Below are 14,781 nucleotides of genomic sequence, written 5' to 3' on the forward strand. Positions count from 1 at the left end.
GTCTCACTCTGAAATATCTGGAGGCAGGATCACCATTTTTGGACTGAAGTTGAGGTAAGAGCAAGTGGTTGGTTGCTTTGCTTTTAGGTCTTCAGGTTAAACCCCAATAACAGTCTCTGAGCTTTTACTAAACATACATCAGAGACCCATTGTCACACCTTAGTTAGAGCTCAGGGAATCCTATAGAAGAGGGCAAGGAAGGATTATAGGAGCCAGAGTGGCCAAGGACACCATGAAGCCCACAGAATCAACTAACCAGGGCTTACAGGGGCTCACAGAGATGGACCAAAAACAGGGAGTCTGTAAGGGTCTGACCATGTTCCTCTGAGTACATGTTATGGTGGTGTAGCTTGGTATTCTTATTTTTCTTTCTTTTTTTTTTTTTTTTTTTTTTGGTTTTTCGAGACAGGGTTTTTCTGTGGCTTTGGAGCCTGTCCTGGAACTAGCTCTTGTAGACCAGGCTGGTCTCGAACTCACAGAGATCCGCCTGCCTCTGCCTCCCGAGTGCTGGGATTAAAAGCGTGCACCACCACCGCCCGGCCGTAGCTTGGTATTCTTGTGGGACTCAAAAGAAGGAGTGTGGGCTGTTTTCTGACTCTTTTATCTGAGTCTGGGACCTTTTTCCTTCTACTGGGTTGCCTTGTCCAGCCTTAATATGAGTACTAGTATCATTTTAACTTGATAAGCCAAGTTTGGCTGATATCCCTGGGATACTTGCTGTTTTCTAAAGGGAAAGGAGGAGTTGGGATTTTGTGGAGGAGGGGTTGGAGAAGAGGAGGGAGGGAAAACAACAGGCAAGATGTAATATATAAAAGAAGAATAAATAAAAAAGGATTAAAGAGGAAAGTATAGAAAGTTCTAAAGGAAAAAGAATTAACAGATGCAAAGCCAACTGTGACATGACCCACAAATTGATTTATAGTAAGACTTTAGCATGGCTATAAAATTATGTTCTATGATGTATGAGGGATATTCTTAAAATAAACGACAAAACCACGGTCACATTACTTGGCACAAGAAACAGAAACAATTACAAGAACTAGATAGCAAAATTAGAAATAAGAATTGTGATTTCGAAAGGAAAGTGACATCACAATAATGAAACCACCCAGAGGTGTCTCAATAGCAAAATTCTATAACTAAATAAAATGGCAGACAAAAATTTTGCTGAAAAGAGGCCTATGTATTATATAAACAAATCATCAAAATATTGATATGGCCCTATTAATATATGTATTAGTCAGGGTTTGCTAGAGTCACAGAACTTAGGGAATGAATACATATCACAAATATATGTATATCACATATACATATATTAATATATATCATATATGTGTAAACATAAATTTTTTTATTTAATGTATTTACTTTTATTTTTTCTCATTTTTTTAATTAAAAATTTCCATCTCCTCCCCTCCTTCTCCCCCTTCCATCCCCTCCTTTCCACCCATACCCACACTCCACCCCTCTCCAAGCCAAAGAGCCATCAGGGTTCCCTTCACTATAGGGGGAGCTGGGAGGACCTTGGACTTAACATTGTAAACATAAATTTATTGGAATGACTTATAGGCTGAAGTCCAACAATCTCTTGTTATAAATGGAAAGTCCAAGAATCTAGTAGCTGCTCAGTCCCAAGAGCCTGAGTGTCCCAGCTGGCCTTCTGAATGTGCTGACAGGCCTAGGGAAAGATTGCAAAGAAGAAAGAACTCTTTCTTCCTTCTTCTACTGGACTTACATAGGTTTCCAGCAGAATTTGTTGCCCATGTTAAAGGTGTTTCTTCCAGCCTCAAGGTCTGGATCGAAGGCACATTGTTGTTTCTTGTCTCAAGATCTCTGTCACAGGTGTATCCTCCACTTCTGGATTATAAGTCATTCCAGATGTAGTCGAGTTGACACCAAGAACAGCCATCCCATTATACAACAAAGTGGACTTTAGAACCAAAACTATTTGCTCAGAGAAGGTATAGATGTTTAGCAGAGGTGTTGAAAGTGGTAAAGAAGAATTCTACAAAAAAACCATAATATGTAAGAATTAGCCAGAAATATGCTTAAGCTATTGACCAAACAGTATTGCAAATAATATAGTTTCTGTGTGGTTATTTCAGGTCTGAGCAGCTGGGACAAACAAGCGACCTCCTACTATAATATTGAAATTTGCAGATATGAAATTTTAATGGCAAAGTCTCCAAATATTTGTTGCACAATAATATAGAATTTAAATGAGAAAACAATAAGTCCCCAACTCTTACATAATTAATCATTTCTTTATAGTTTTTGCAATATTAAAACCCAAATTCATAAGACTATAGGAGATCTAAGGAATACTGTTCACCATACACAAAGCTGCAAAATGTTTTCCTAATAGCACAGTTCTGATTCTTCAACTCTGTTATGGTAATTTATCCAAAGTAAACACAAATAATTAATATATATACTGATCTCAGCTTTGTTTATGATTTCTAAAACCTGGAAAACTAAACAATTTTACACTGCATAGTTGAGAACAACAGAAGACAATGGCTTTTTGTCTTATCCATAATAATGCTGACTTACGCTGTCCATATATTGGCCAGAGCTAACAGTCTTGTGGCATAGGAAGCATGACTGCATGAGATAAAAAATCTCATAAAAGTCTCTGGATTTTCTCCTTGCTTGCTTGTCTCAACTTTTGGACTACTCTCTTATCATGAGTATATCCACTTATTGCATGATAATATTTGCGGTGAAACTTGCAAATAATGACTAAATCATTGATTTTGGTAATTCAGTATTTGAAAGTCATCAGTTTTGAATTTTGAAGTAATGAATGTCTGAGTTTATCAACAAAATTGTATTGGGTTTAGGGTAAAGGAGATATTATCTCTAAGTTTGTTTCATAAATTCAAATCTTAGTTACGTTTTCACACTCTGAGTCTTTGGGTATTTTATTGGTATACTAACTAGTACTTCAGGCAAACATGCTGGCTCCTGAAGATTTTAAGTTATATTAAAAATATATCATTGTGCTACATAACTAGCAGGTTAAGAGAGAAAGAATCAGGAGAGTAACTAACACACACACATATACACATAAATGTTCATGTACACACAAAAACATACACAAACTTACATGTACAAATAGACCTACACACACATAAACATTTGCATACACACAGACACCAGTACACATATATTCACATGCAGACACAGCCACAAAATATTGGAATCACATAAGACAATCATTCATTCTTCCTTTTGTGAAATTTTACTTTCAACACAAAATGTTGGTCCTATGTTAGTGCTTCATTGTCTTTTTCTATTTTATTTTTAAATGTTTTTAATTTCTATTTAAAAATATGAAAATATCTGCTTCACACTTATTAATGAAGTATGACAAAAAGTTCTGCAGTATTAGAGAAGACTGAACCTATTTTCTCCTCAGAATTTGTCGTCATGAAAACAATCTAAATCCTTTCTTCTGGCTACTTGAAATGTTCTGTATGTTACCTTTAGCTACCCAGTTGAGAGTTAGACACCCAAACATCTTGCTACTTAACATTAACTGAGAACCTAATTAGCAGCTCTTTCCTTTACTTAACATTCTCTTAAGGTATGAGTAGCTTGAGAAGTGATACATATCCACTCATCTATACATGCATCTATACCGATGTCTGTATCTATTAACCTATCTATACTAATGCTGTGCATTAATTTGGATACGAATATAGGATGCACAGTAAAAGTAGGTCTATAAAAAGTACACTAGTTTGAAAATGAAGAGAATTTTCATAGTAATAGACTTTGAACTATACTACCAGATGCCTGTAATCTAGGTCTCCTCTACTGGTTATGAATTTTGTATGAAAGGATGAAGTCCCTTGCTACATCTCTCATCTCTTTCTCAGTCAAACACACACACACACACACACACACACACACTGATCAAAAGCACAATTTGCTTGAGCATAAATGATTAACTTAAGTATCAGAACTAGCCACTTTATGGAATGAGTATTGTGTTTGGGGGTACTACAACTTGAACTTACAACTTGAACCCTGCAGGGATCTGTACCACTGAGCTACAAACCTGCTCTGTAAGAGAAATTTCAGATTTAAAGATAGCAAGAAACGAAGGTTGGTAAGGGGTAAAACAAATAACATCTTCACAAATGCGAAACAAAAATTAAGCTTACACATGTGTTTCTATAATGTTTACCATCAATTGCTAATCCAAGTTAGGTAAAAGAGAAAGCAAAAAGATTTTAATTCAGTGATTTTAAAATATTAGTCTACTGTACAGAGATCATTAGTCAAAAGACTATCAGAGAGTAAAACATTTGTAAGAAAAGAATGTCACCATGCAGTAACATCTGTACACTTTGAAAATTAAATACTTACAATGACAAGTGAAGGAAAATAAAAGCACTAGAAAAATATAAAATAATGATTAGACTGTTTCTTCATAGAGGTTTAAATAAGATTATTGGTATTTGTATTGTGAAAGTGTCCTCTTACTGCATATATCTCTAAAGAACAGACAGCAGCCAAGGAACCAGTTATACAGATACGCCACAGGAGATGAAACTTAAGACTTGCTGTCTCTACCTGTGTTTTTCAAGGGTCTTCAGAATTAGCTGCACAAAATTATTTAAATCTATAAGCTTTGTTGACAGAACTTGCTCATTGATAAGACACATAAATGGAAATAAATGCATCTCTAAAACCTATTTCACAGCATTTTTAAGTAGAAAAAATTTAATATTTATTGATATAAGCAACTTACTTTTGATATCTTAAGTATCAGACTTTTAACTTGACCTTAATATCTACATCCTGTGGTTAACATTTTGATTTATAGTATACAAGACATCTAAAGCTTTTATATATAGTATACAAGACATCTAAAGCTTTCTTGATTTTTAAAGTAGGTATAGATATTAGAAAATTGCACACTGGGTCTTTTTCCTGCTTTTTAAACCTGATACATAATTAGTGATTTGCTTTATACCTGTGTTATTTATGGGGAAAAATGAATGAAAGAAATTTTTGGAATTGCTTTTCTGCTAGCTTTTTTTAACTTAAATTATCCCAACTACCTTTTTCCTCTAGGCTTTTATCTTTCTTATTTCTGGAATCTTAGTTTCCTTCTTACTCCATGGCTGTCTGGGTGGCTGGCCCCTATGTCCTCCTCTCCTTATTCTCTCATTGCTCCTCTTTCTCCTTTCTCCCAGATTTCTCTTTCTGTTTATACTCTCTGCCTGCCAGCTCCACCTCTTCTTGCTTGCTGTGGGAACTCCTTTGGCCAATAGCCTTTAAAATACTGGCCCAGTTTAGATGTGGTCTCAAATATAAATATTCTATAAATGCAGATGAAAAGTATATACAGGCCTCTTAGCTGCTGGATTCAGTTCCAGTTCCCAGCACATACAGAGAACTGGAGATTGCTACACTTTCTGTGAGTTTATCCTCATATAAATAAACCTTTGTTATACTCCATTCTAGACTACTGTGGAGATCTTTGGTATGCCAACAAATTGGTGTCCACGTAGCCAGAGTACATGCAATTGCCAGGCCCTATCCAGACTCCTGACTGCTGACTTCTCCCACCCACAGCTGAACTGCCCCTCTGGCACGCAGCTGCCCAGCAACTTGGCAGTTTCCCACTGCTGGTGCCTCCATGTCTTGGTCCTGCCTACAAAACATCTGACTTACTGCAACTCACGGCTTTTTGAGGAGTCTTCTGTGGCTTCTCTGGCATTTGCCAGGTCTGATCTGATTAGGCTGAGCTCTTACTCTGGGAGCAGGGGCTGCTTTGGCTTTTGTTCCCAGTTAGGATCTGTGAATGCCTGGCCTGAGATCCAGCCAGTAACTTCACAGTTCATGATTGCCTGCAAGTTCTGGGTACATTTATATTCTACCCAACTTGAAACTTCTCCATATATGTATTGCTGCTCTTAAATGATTAACTAAATTTGTTAGTAATTAAGTCTCAGGTAACTCAGGTACTGATTTAGGACCTGCACTACTGCCCCAACTACAACACCTGTTGGCCAAAAAAGATTGTTACACCTTAAACAATTTTTGAACGTAAGTTAATTTGATTAATAAATAAATAAATATAAATAAATATATTTGAAAATTGTAAACCAACCCCAAAATAATTGCAGACAATATCACCATCCATGAATTTTTGTTTCTACTATGGATGGAATTCTCCTAGAGCTATATAGCTACTTTGGAGATACATTTTTGTGATCATGGCAGTTGTTAGCTTTGTTCTTCATATTATATTCTTAAAGAAATGTTTTGATAACAGTCAAGAATGAGAAACATTTAGGAAGGATACAGCTTTAGCTGAAAGGATTAATACTATTGAAAATTATAACCTTAATTTGACAGGCAAATTTCAATCCATGTCATTGTGTTATGAAACCTTACAAAAGGGTAATGAGAGATATCTAAAAGGATTCATACTATTGAAATTGACAATCACAATCTGATAAAAAGTTATGATAAGCTAGTAGAAAGAACATCCCTCCAGGAAGGCAATCTACATCCATGCAAATAATATCTACAGATGAGAAGATTTCATTAACGGAAAACTTTAAAACCTTGGAATCACATGTGCAGAATGAGAACCAGAAATTAATTGATTTGATGAAATCATTATAATTATTCACAGGTTAAGAGGTTCAAGCTTTACAAAAGACAGTGATAAAAAGAAGTGAATCAGTTGAGGAACTTGTAAGAACTGATAAGCAAGGAGAGGAAGTACAGGCAAAGGATTTAGCATCACCAGTGCCTCTCAGAATCAGAGATGACTTATCAAGAGTTTTAGATACTTATCCTGTTATTACCTCTGAAAAGTCAGCAAATACTCAATACCCAAATGAATAATACAAAGAATGTACATGGAAACCCATATAACAGAAATTAAGCAAGCAGGAGTACCTTATGGCATATGTTCAGCATTTGCTAGGTTAAGACATGGGCTTCAAACAATAGGGTTACTTCACATGATTGGCTTCAATTATTCTCAGCAGTGCTAGAGATGGGCCACAGTTATAGTAGATATGCTATTGGAGAGAAGAGACTAAAGCCCTAGAACAGCAAGGTAGAGTAAAAGGATTTGAGGCTTCCCAGAATCAAATTCTTGGCAAGGGCCATAACACTGATGCACAGAGTCAAGTTGTTTACAGTGAACAAATCTTCTCCCTTTGCCATAAAGCTCCCTTCCCCTATGCCATACAGCAGCCTTGAATGCCTGGAACAGGATTCAAGATCCAAGAACAATAATTGAATCATATACCACATCATACAAAGCCCGAGAAAACTCTTTTGTAATGTTTTACAATGGTTAACTAAAGCTGTACAAATAGGACTAGCAGATACAGAAGTTTGATAAGTACATATTAAAGCTCTGGCTTTTGAAAATGTCAATTTAGAATGCAAAAAGATACTTGGACCTTTAAAGGTCAGATCAGCACCACTGAATGAAAGGATTCTGCCTGTCATTGTTGAGTCATTTGACTATAATCTGAGGCTCAGGTAGGGTAAGCTATTTCCAAAGGTATGAAGAGACATCAAAATACCAAATGTTTTAATTGTGGTAGGACAATTAAGTGTTGAATTAAATTAAATGATAAGATATCTGAGAAGGAATTGTAGACAAGGCATTCCATAAAATGATGGTTCCACTAGAAATGACAAAAATACAAGGTCTTAATCTTCTGGATTATATAGAAGATTCAACAATTAAGGTAGATCAACAAGAGACAAGCAGAGCAATACCTTACCACTGGGAAAGTCCTTTGGGGCCTCACACAGGCCCTTAGATAAAATGTGGTCCAGGCATTCCCATTCACTGTGGAGGACATGGCTCCCTAGGAAAATTAAAATATCTAGTGCCTGTTGTAAAATATCATACTGCTCTTGATGTTGGAATAAGCATGAAAGATGAATCAAAAATTCCAATAAAGAATAGACACTGTATATTTTGTTAGACTTCTATAAATGATCGAACACCAAAACTGAGAGTATGAATAAATACCATTGTAACTGAAGAAATCCTAGGCATGGGTACAGATGTGACTATAATTACTTCAGAATTTTGGCATCAGAATTGGCCTCTTCAGAAGGCAGATATTCAATTCTTATGAATTAGAATTCTATCTAAAGTAAAACAAAGTATGGAGTGGGTTAAATGTATAGGGCCAGAAGGACTGAGAGGAAGGATGACACCATATGGGCTAATATAGCAGTGAATCAATGGGGGTCATAATCTGTTGCAGCAATGGAATACCCAGATTAACAATCCTACATTCTCAGAAACAGAATATAAAACAACTCACATTTCTGAAAAGGATAGTATAAGGTACTATAAAAACAGTCGCCAACCATTCAGATTATACACAAAACAACTAGCAAACTTTCAGAGGTACCAACAATCTTACCTTTAAAATTGTTAACTCAGAAACCTATATGGCTTAAACAATGGCCTTTAACAGAAGAAAAACTGCAGGCTTTAGAACAGCTGGCACAGGAGCAGATAGATGCTCACCATATTGAAAAATCAAACAGACCTTGGAATTCTCCTGTGTTTGTTGTTAAAAAAGAAATTTGGAAAATAGAGAATGGTAACAGATCTAAAAGCTGTTAATAACGTGATTCAAATTTATGAGCCCTTTATAATCTGGAATTCCTTTGCCTTCCCTGTTGCCTAAAGGATGGTCTCTTATAGTTATTCATTTAAAAGATTGTTTCTTCACTATATCTCTATAAGAAAAAGGCATATAAAATTTGCTTTCACAAACAGAGACAGAGGCCCACATCAGAGCACTGCACTGAGCTCCCAGGTCCTGTTGAAGAGTGGAAGGAATGAGAATATGAGCAAAGAGGTCAAGACCATGAAGGGTTCACCCACTGAAACAGTTTACCTGAGCTAATGGGATCTTACCAACTCCAGCTAGACTGGGAAAAACAAGTATAAAACCAAACTAACCTCTCTGAATGTGGTTGACAGTTGTATGGCTGAGGCAGACTGAGGGGCCACTGACAGTGGCACTGAGATTTATCTCTACTGCATGTACTGGCTTTTTGGGATCCTATTCTCTTTGGATGTATGACTTGCTCAGCCTAAATGTAGTAGGGAGGGCTTGAACCTTCCACAAAGCAAAGTGCCTTTCCCTCTCTTAGGATTAAATGGAATTGGGGTGGGAGGGTGTGTGGAGAGAATGGGAGGAGGGGAGAGAGTGTGAATTCATTTAATATATGTCTATGTGAATAATGTTTAAGTTTTTCACAGTGAACAATAAATTTTCTGCAGTAATCTTTGAAGTTTCCAGACAGGAATTAGGGCTCCCAAACTATTATTCCTTAGTCAAAGTTGGCTGCCCCAACATTGCAAATGGAATTTTTGTCGATTACACAGGTAATCGATTGTCTGTGTCATTTCTTGCACCCTTTATAAGTTGCTTGACTGTACTTTCTGTTTTATCAAGTATTATTACTTCCCTTCTCAAGTATTTGATGGGGTATAATACTATATAATCATAGTTACTTTCTGTCATGACTTAGCCAAGCCATTTTAAATATAAAACTTACACTCCTTTAGATAGGATAACTATTGAAACATTTAGCATATATTTCTTGTTTGATGTTGTTCATGCTGGATGTAATTCTAATTTTTATGTATTTTTTGTCTCTTCTTTTCCCTGTAAAATACTTGATACTTCTTCTTATTGTACATAGTTTGTATTAGGCTTATGCTCTTAGTTAGACAAAAGGGGGAGGTGTTGTGGGAACCCCTTCAGCCAACATCCTGTAAGATACCCACCATCTTTGGGTGTGGTCTCATGTACTATAAATTCAGATGAAATGCATTTGCAGTCTTCTTGGTTGCTGGATTCAGTTCCAGTTCCCAGTGCACACATAGGACAGTGGATCACTACTCATTCTGCGAATTTATCCCCAAATAAACAAACTTTTTTTATACTCCATTCCAGGCTATTGTGGAACTCTTTTGTATGCCAACACTTGCTATGGCCTCATTATTGGCCATTCAGCTCTCTATTATGACTATGAGGTGTTTTAGACAGGCAAAAAACCACAGTTTCACAGAGTTAAACAAATGTAATGTAAACAAATGTCACACAACTGTAAATAGTATTCCCCAATTAAAGTAGTCATGTTTCAATATGTTCTCTCTAAAAGCCAGGTATTGACACTATGGAAAATATGATGGTATTAAAGTTGACACCTGAGTAAGTCATGACTTTCCCTCCCCTTGTGAATGGTACCTCAGAAAAGTGCTTGATGGGGGACATAGTTCCTTCTTGCCCCTCTGCACTATGAATATCATTCCTCACAAGGGAATGCCTGGGTTACATAAAGCAATTTGATACTACCTTCATCCAGAAGTACTCAGCCTTAACCTCTATTCAAAATTGATGGAGGAGGGTCATCTGTCTATGTGTTCCTTTCATTGCTTAATAAAGAAACTGCCTTGGCCCTTTAATAGGACAGAAAATTAGGTAGGCAGAGTAGATAGAACAAAATTGTGGGAGAAAGCTGATGCATTCACTATGTCATTATTACTGTTTAGTAGGAGAGGAAAATCAACTTAAATGGAAAACAATATAAGGTAGTTTGTTTCTTTTTTCATTACTTAGAATTCAAACAAAAAATAAATCCTCATTCTTAAACTTCAGTAATTATTTCACATTAATATGTTAGAATTGTTTAAAATAAACTTTTTTTCCTATGATAAGTATATAATGTCTCCCACAACTTCAAGAAAATGACTTATTCTGAGGTGGAACAATTTCAATAACATGCGATTCCAGAATAGAAAAGGAAAACAGAAGTTTGCCAAGCATCCTTGTGACTTCTAATCCTCTCAAAGGTTCTCATTATAAATCCACAAATGTGATTTAATCAACATTGAGCCCCTAGATGGTAATTCCTTATGTGCACATTTCAGAGCTACACACAACACTGAGTATTTATCTATTGCATAAATAGCTGAATGCTCCACAGTGTAGTTTGACTGTCACCAGGAATACTGGGCATTTGTGGATTTTACACAAGCTATTGACTACCAATTTAGGTACACAGATACTTGAGGGATAAAGCAGCATGTTAGCTGATGTTCCTAGACTGATCTGCAAAGATAACAACACTATCAAGATGTTGATAAGTATCTCCAGGCTCCTTTCCAACTGAGAGTCATTAACTTCTCCATTCACAAATCAGATTCACTCAAGGTACCTCCCTTGAGTGGGGCTTTTCATTAGGCTGTATGGACAAGCAATCAATGAAAGCTGTCCTGTGGCCACAACTGCTGATAATAGAACAATCTGAGCATTGCTCCAGGTACAAGCGTTGTTTGCAAGAGCCACAGATTGTGCTGGAACATCTATGTCCATGCAAGTGAGCAAACACAAATTTGGTAATTCCTTCCAAAACAGGATGTGCATCATTGTGGGACTTTTCGTGGTGATGTCTTTTTGCCTCAGATACAGTGTCAGACAAAATAAAAAAGTTCATTAAAGTCCTTCTTAGTGAAACAGTGAGTTTCTGTGATTACTTATAGGAGCATGGGTGACTCAGGCTCAATTGCATCACCCATTACATTATGAGTGATGATGACTCACAATGGCTGCATGCCCAGAGATCCCTTCATAACTAGTCACTGATACACCTGTGGTTTTTAAATATGCAATTATGAAACTCCCTCTATTTTGCCTCACAGTGAATAACTAAGCTTGTAGTTTAAGGAGTCATGTTACATAGAAAAGGACTCTCAATAGACACATCACTCAGACTGTAGAAACAGCACAATACATCTGTCTGTATGAAATTCTCCCATTCAAAATATCTTATGACTATCAGAGTTTTATGAATATTTTCTCCTCAAATTACATCGGAAACACATTAATAACCCCCTTTCCTGTACTTCAAAATACACAGCAAGTTTGGAGCCACACATGGCATAGACGTATATCACCATTTTTTTTGTTTGTTTTTTCGAGACAGGGTTTCTCTGTAGCTTTGGAGCCTGTCCTGGAACTAGCTCTTGTAGACCAGGCTGGTCTCGAACTCACAGAGATCTGCCTGCCTCTGCCTCCCGAGTGCTGGGATTAAAGGCTTGCGCCACCACCACCCGGCTTATATCACCATTTTTAAATGGTGTGCAATTGTGCACAGCCCCATCAACCAGTCCATGTAGCCAATGACAACATAGATATGTCTATGTCAAAATCTAAATTTACTCTATTCCAAGTGCAGTCTCTCTGTGCCTTCCATGAAAAATAACATATTTATCAATTGGTTGGCAAAGACCAGAAACCAGGAGTTGCCATTGGCCCTCCTTCTTCCTTATCCTTTATACCCACGCCTTAGCACAAGTGAATAACTTTTATCATATACTGAATGGGTTGGATTTTTAAATTTTCTTTATTAAAAATTTCTGCCTCCTCCCTGCCTCCCATTTACCTCCCCTTCCCCCCTCCACTCTCCCTTCCTCTCCTGTCCGCAGAGCAACAAGGGTTACCTGCCCTATGGGAATTCCAAGTTCCTCCCCCCTCCATCCAGGTCTAGGAAGGTGAGCATCCAATCAGGCTAGCCCCCCCCCCCAAAGCCAGAATATGTAGTACGAGCCAAATCCAGTGCCATTGTCCTTGGTTTCAGCAGCCCTCGTTGTCTGCCATGTTCAGGGAGTCCGGTTTTATCCTGTGCTTTTTCAGTCCCAGTCCAGCTGGCCTTGGTGAGCTCAGATTAGATCAGCCCCACCAACTCAGTGGGTGGGAGCAGCCCTTACAGTCCTAACTTCCTTGCCCATGTTCTCCCTCCTTCTGCTCCTCATTTGGACCTTGGGTGCTCAGTCCGGTGCACCAATGTGTGGCTCTGTCTCTATTTCCATCCATCGCCAGATGAAGGTTTTATGGTGATATGCAAGATATTCATCAGTATGACTATAGGATCTGGCCTTTCCGGCTCCCTCTCCTCAGCTGCCAAAGGAACTAGCTGGGGGCATCTCCCTGGATACCTGGGAACCCCTCTAGAGTCAAGTCTCTTGCCAACCATAAAATGTCTCCCTTAGTTAAGATATATATTTCCCTGCTCCCATATCCACCCTTCCTGTATCCCAAGCATCTCATTCCCCCAAGTTCTCCCCTTCACACTTTTCTCTCCCCATCTCCTCTTACCCTCATCTCACCCCGCCCAAAGTTCCAATTTTTGCCCAACAATCCTGACTCCTTTCAATATCCAGGAGGATAACTATCTGTTTTGCTTTGGGTTCACCTTCTTATTTACCTTCTCTAGGATCACGAATTATAGGCTCGATGTCCTTTATTTATGCCTAGAAACCAATTATGTGTGAGTACATCTCATATTCATCTTTTTGGGTCTGGGTTACCTCACTCAGAATAGTGTTTTTTATTTCTATCCATTTGCATGCAAAATTCAAGATGTCATTGTTTTTTATCGCTGAGTAGTACTCTAATATGTATATATTCCACAGTTTCTTCATCCATTCTTCCACTGAAGGGCATCTAGGTTGTTTCCAGGTTCTGGCTATTACAAATAATGCTGCCATAAACATAGTTGAACAAATGCTTTTGTAATATGATTGGGCATCTCTTGGGTAAATTCCCAAAAGTGGAATTGCTGGGTCCTGGGGTAGGTTGATCCCGAATTTCCTGAGAAACTGCCACACTGCTTTCCAAAGTGGTTGCACAAGTTTGCAATCCCACCAGCAATGGATGAGTGTCAGTATTAAAAAGGCATAAATGGCAGAATAGAAATTACTCATTTAGAAGCAGAAACACTAGCATTGAGTTAGTGAGATGGCTATATATTTCTATCTCTAATGCTATCTTTGTAGCATAAGTATTTACTGTATTAAATGATAATCAAATCTGAGTAGTATGTAAAGTATTATATAGCTCACTATCACACTTTCTCCTCTGACTGAGAATATGTATTAGAAAGTATTTTTCAAATGGAAAAGAGAAAAAGGATTTAAAGTAATGTCTACATGGAATACAAGTAAAGAAATGTAATCCTTAAGTCAAATGTTAATCAGAACTGGTGATTTGCCTAGTAAAAAAAAAACTACCTAAGGAGGAATTGAGTATATACAGAAGTATTGTGTTCTATATTTAATTTGCATAACAAGCTCAGTGCTTATTAGAAAAAAACTTTAATATCAATCACTCTAACTACCAGCTGAAACCTAAATTCAAGTCTAATTAATTAACCAAAGCATGAGATAAAACTGGTCTCCCTGAACATGGCAGACAAAGAGGGCTGCTGAGAAGCCAAGGACAATGACACTGGATTTGGACCCTACTACACATACTGGCTTTGGGGGTCCTGGCCTGTTTGGATGCTCACCTTCCTAGACCTGGATCGAGGGGGGAGGAACTTCGACTTCCCACAGGTCAGGGAACCCTTGCTTCTCTCTGGACAGGAGAGGGAGGGGTAGTGGAGGAGGGAGGGGGGTAATTGGGAGGTGGGGAGGAGGCAGAAATTTTTAATAAAAAATTATAATAAAAAACCCACTAGAAAAAAAAGAATACTCATTATGACTGAATCTCTATAGAATTGTTTCCCATAGGAGTAAAAACCCAGAAGTATTACCTGCATCAAATGCAGAAAGTAGAACTGAAGCTTTGCTATTCTGGAAGGAATTGTCCGAAGAAAATAATCACAAACTATACTCCAGTTATTTTTTTTTTATCTGGAGGGTCGAAGTTATACACAAACAATGAAAGGTTTAAAAGCATCTTTGAGCTT

The sequence above is a fragment of the Arvicola amphibius genome, chromosome 7 (assembly GCF_903992535.2).
Source record: "Arvicola amphibius chromosome 7, mArvAmp1.2, whole genome shotgun sequence".
NCBI classification, from domain to species: Eukaryota; Metazoa; Chordata; class Mammalia; order Rodentia; family Cricetidae; genus Arvicola; species Arvicola amphibius.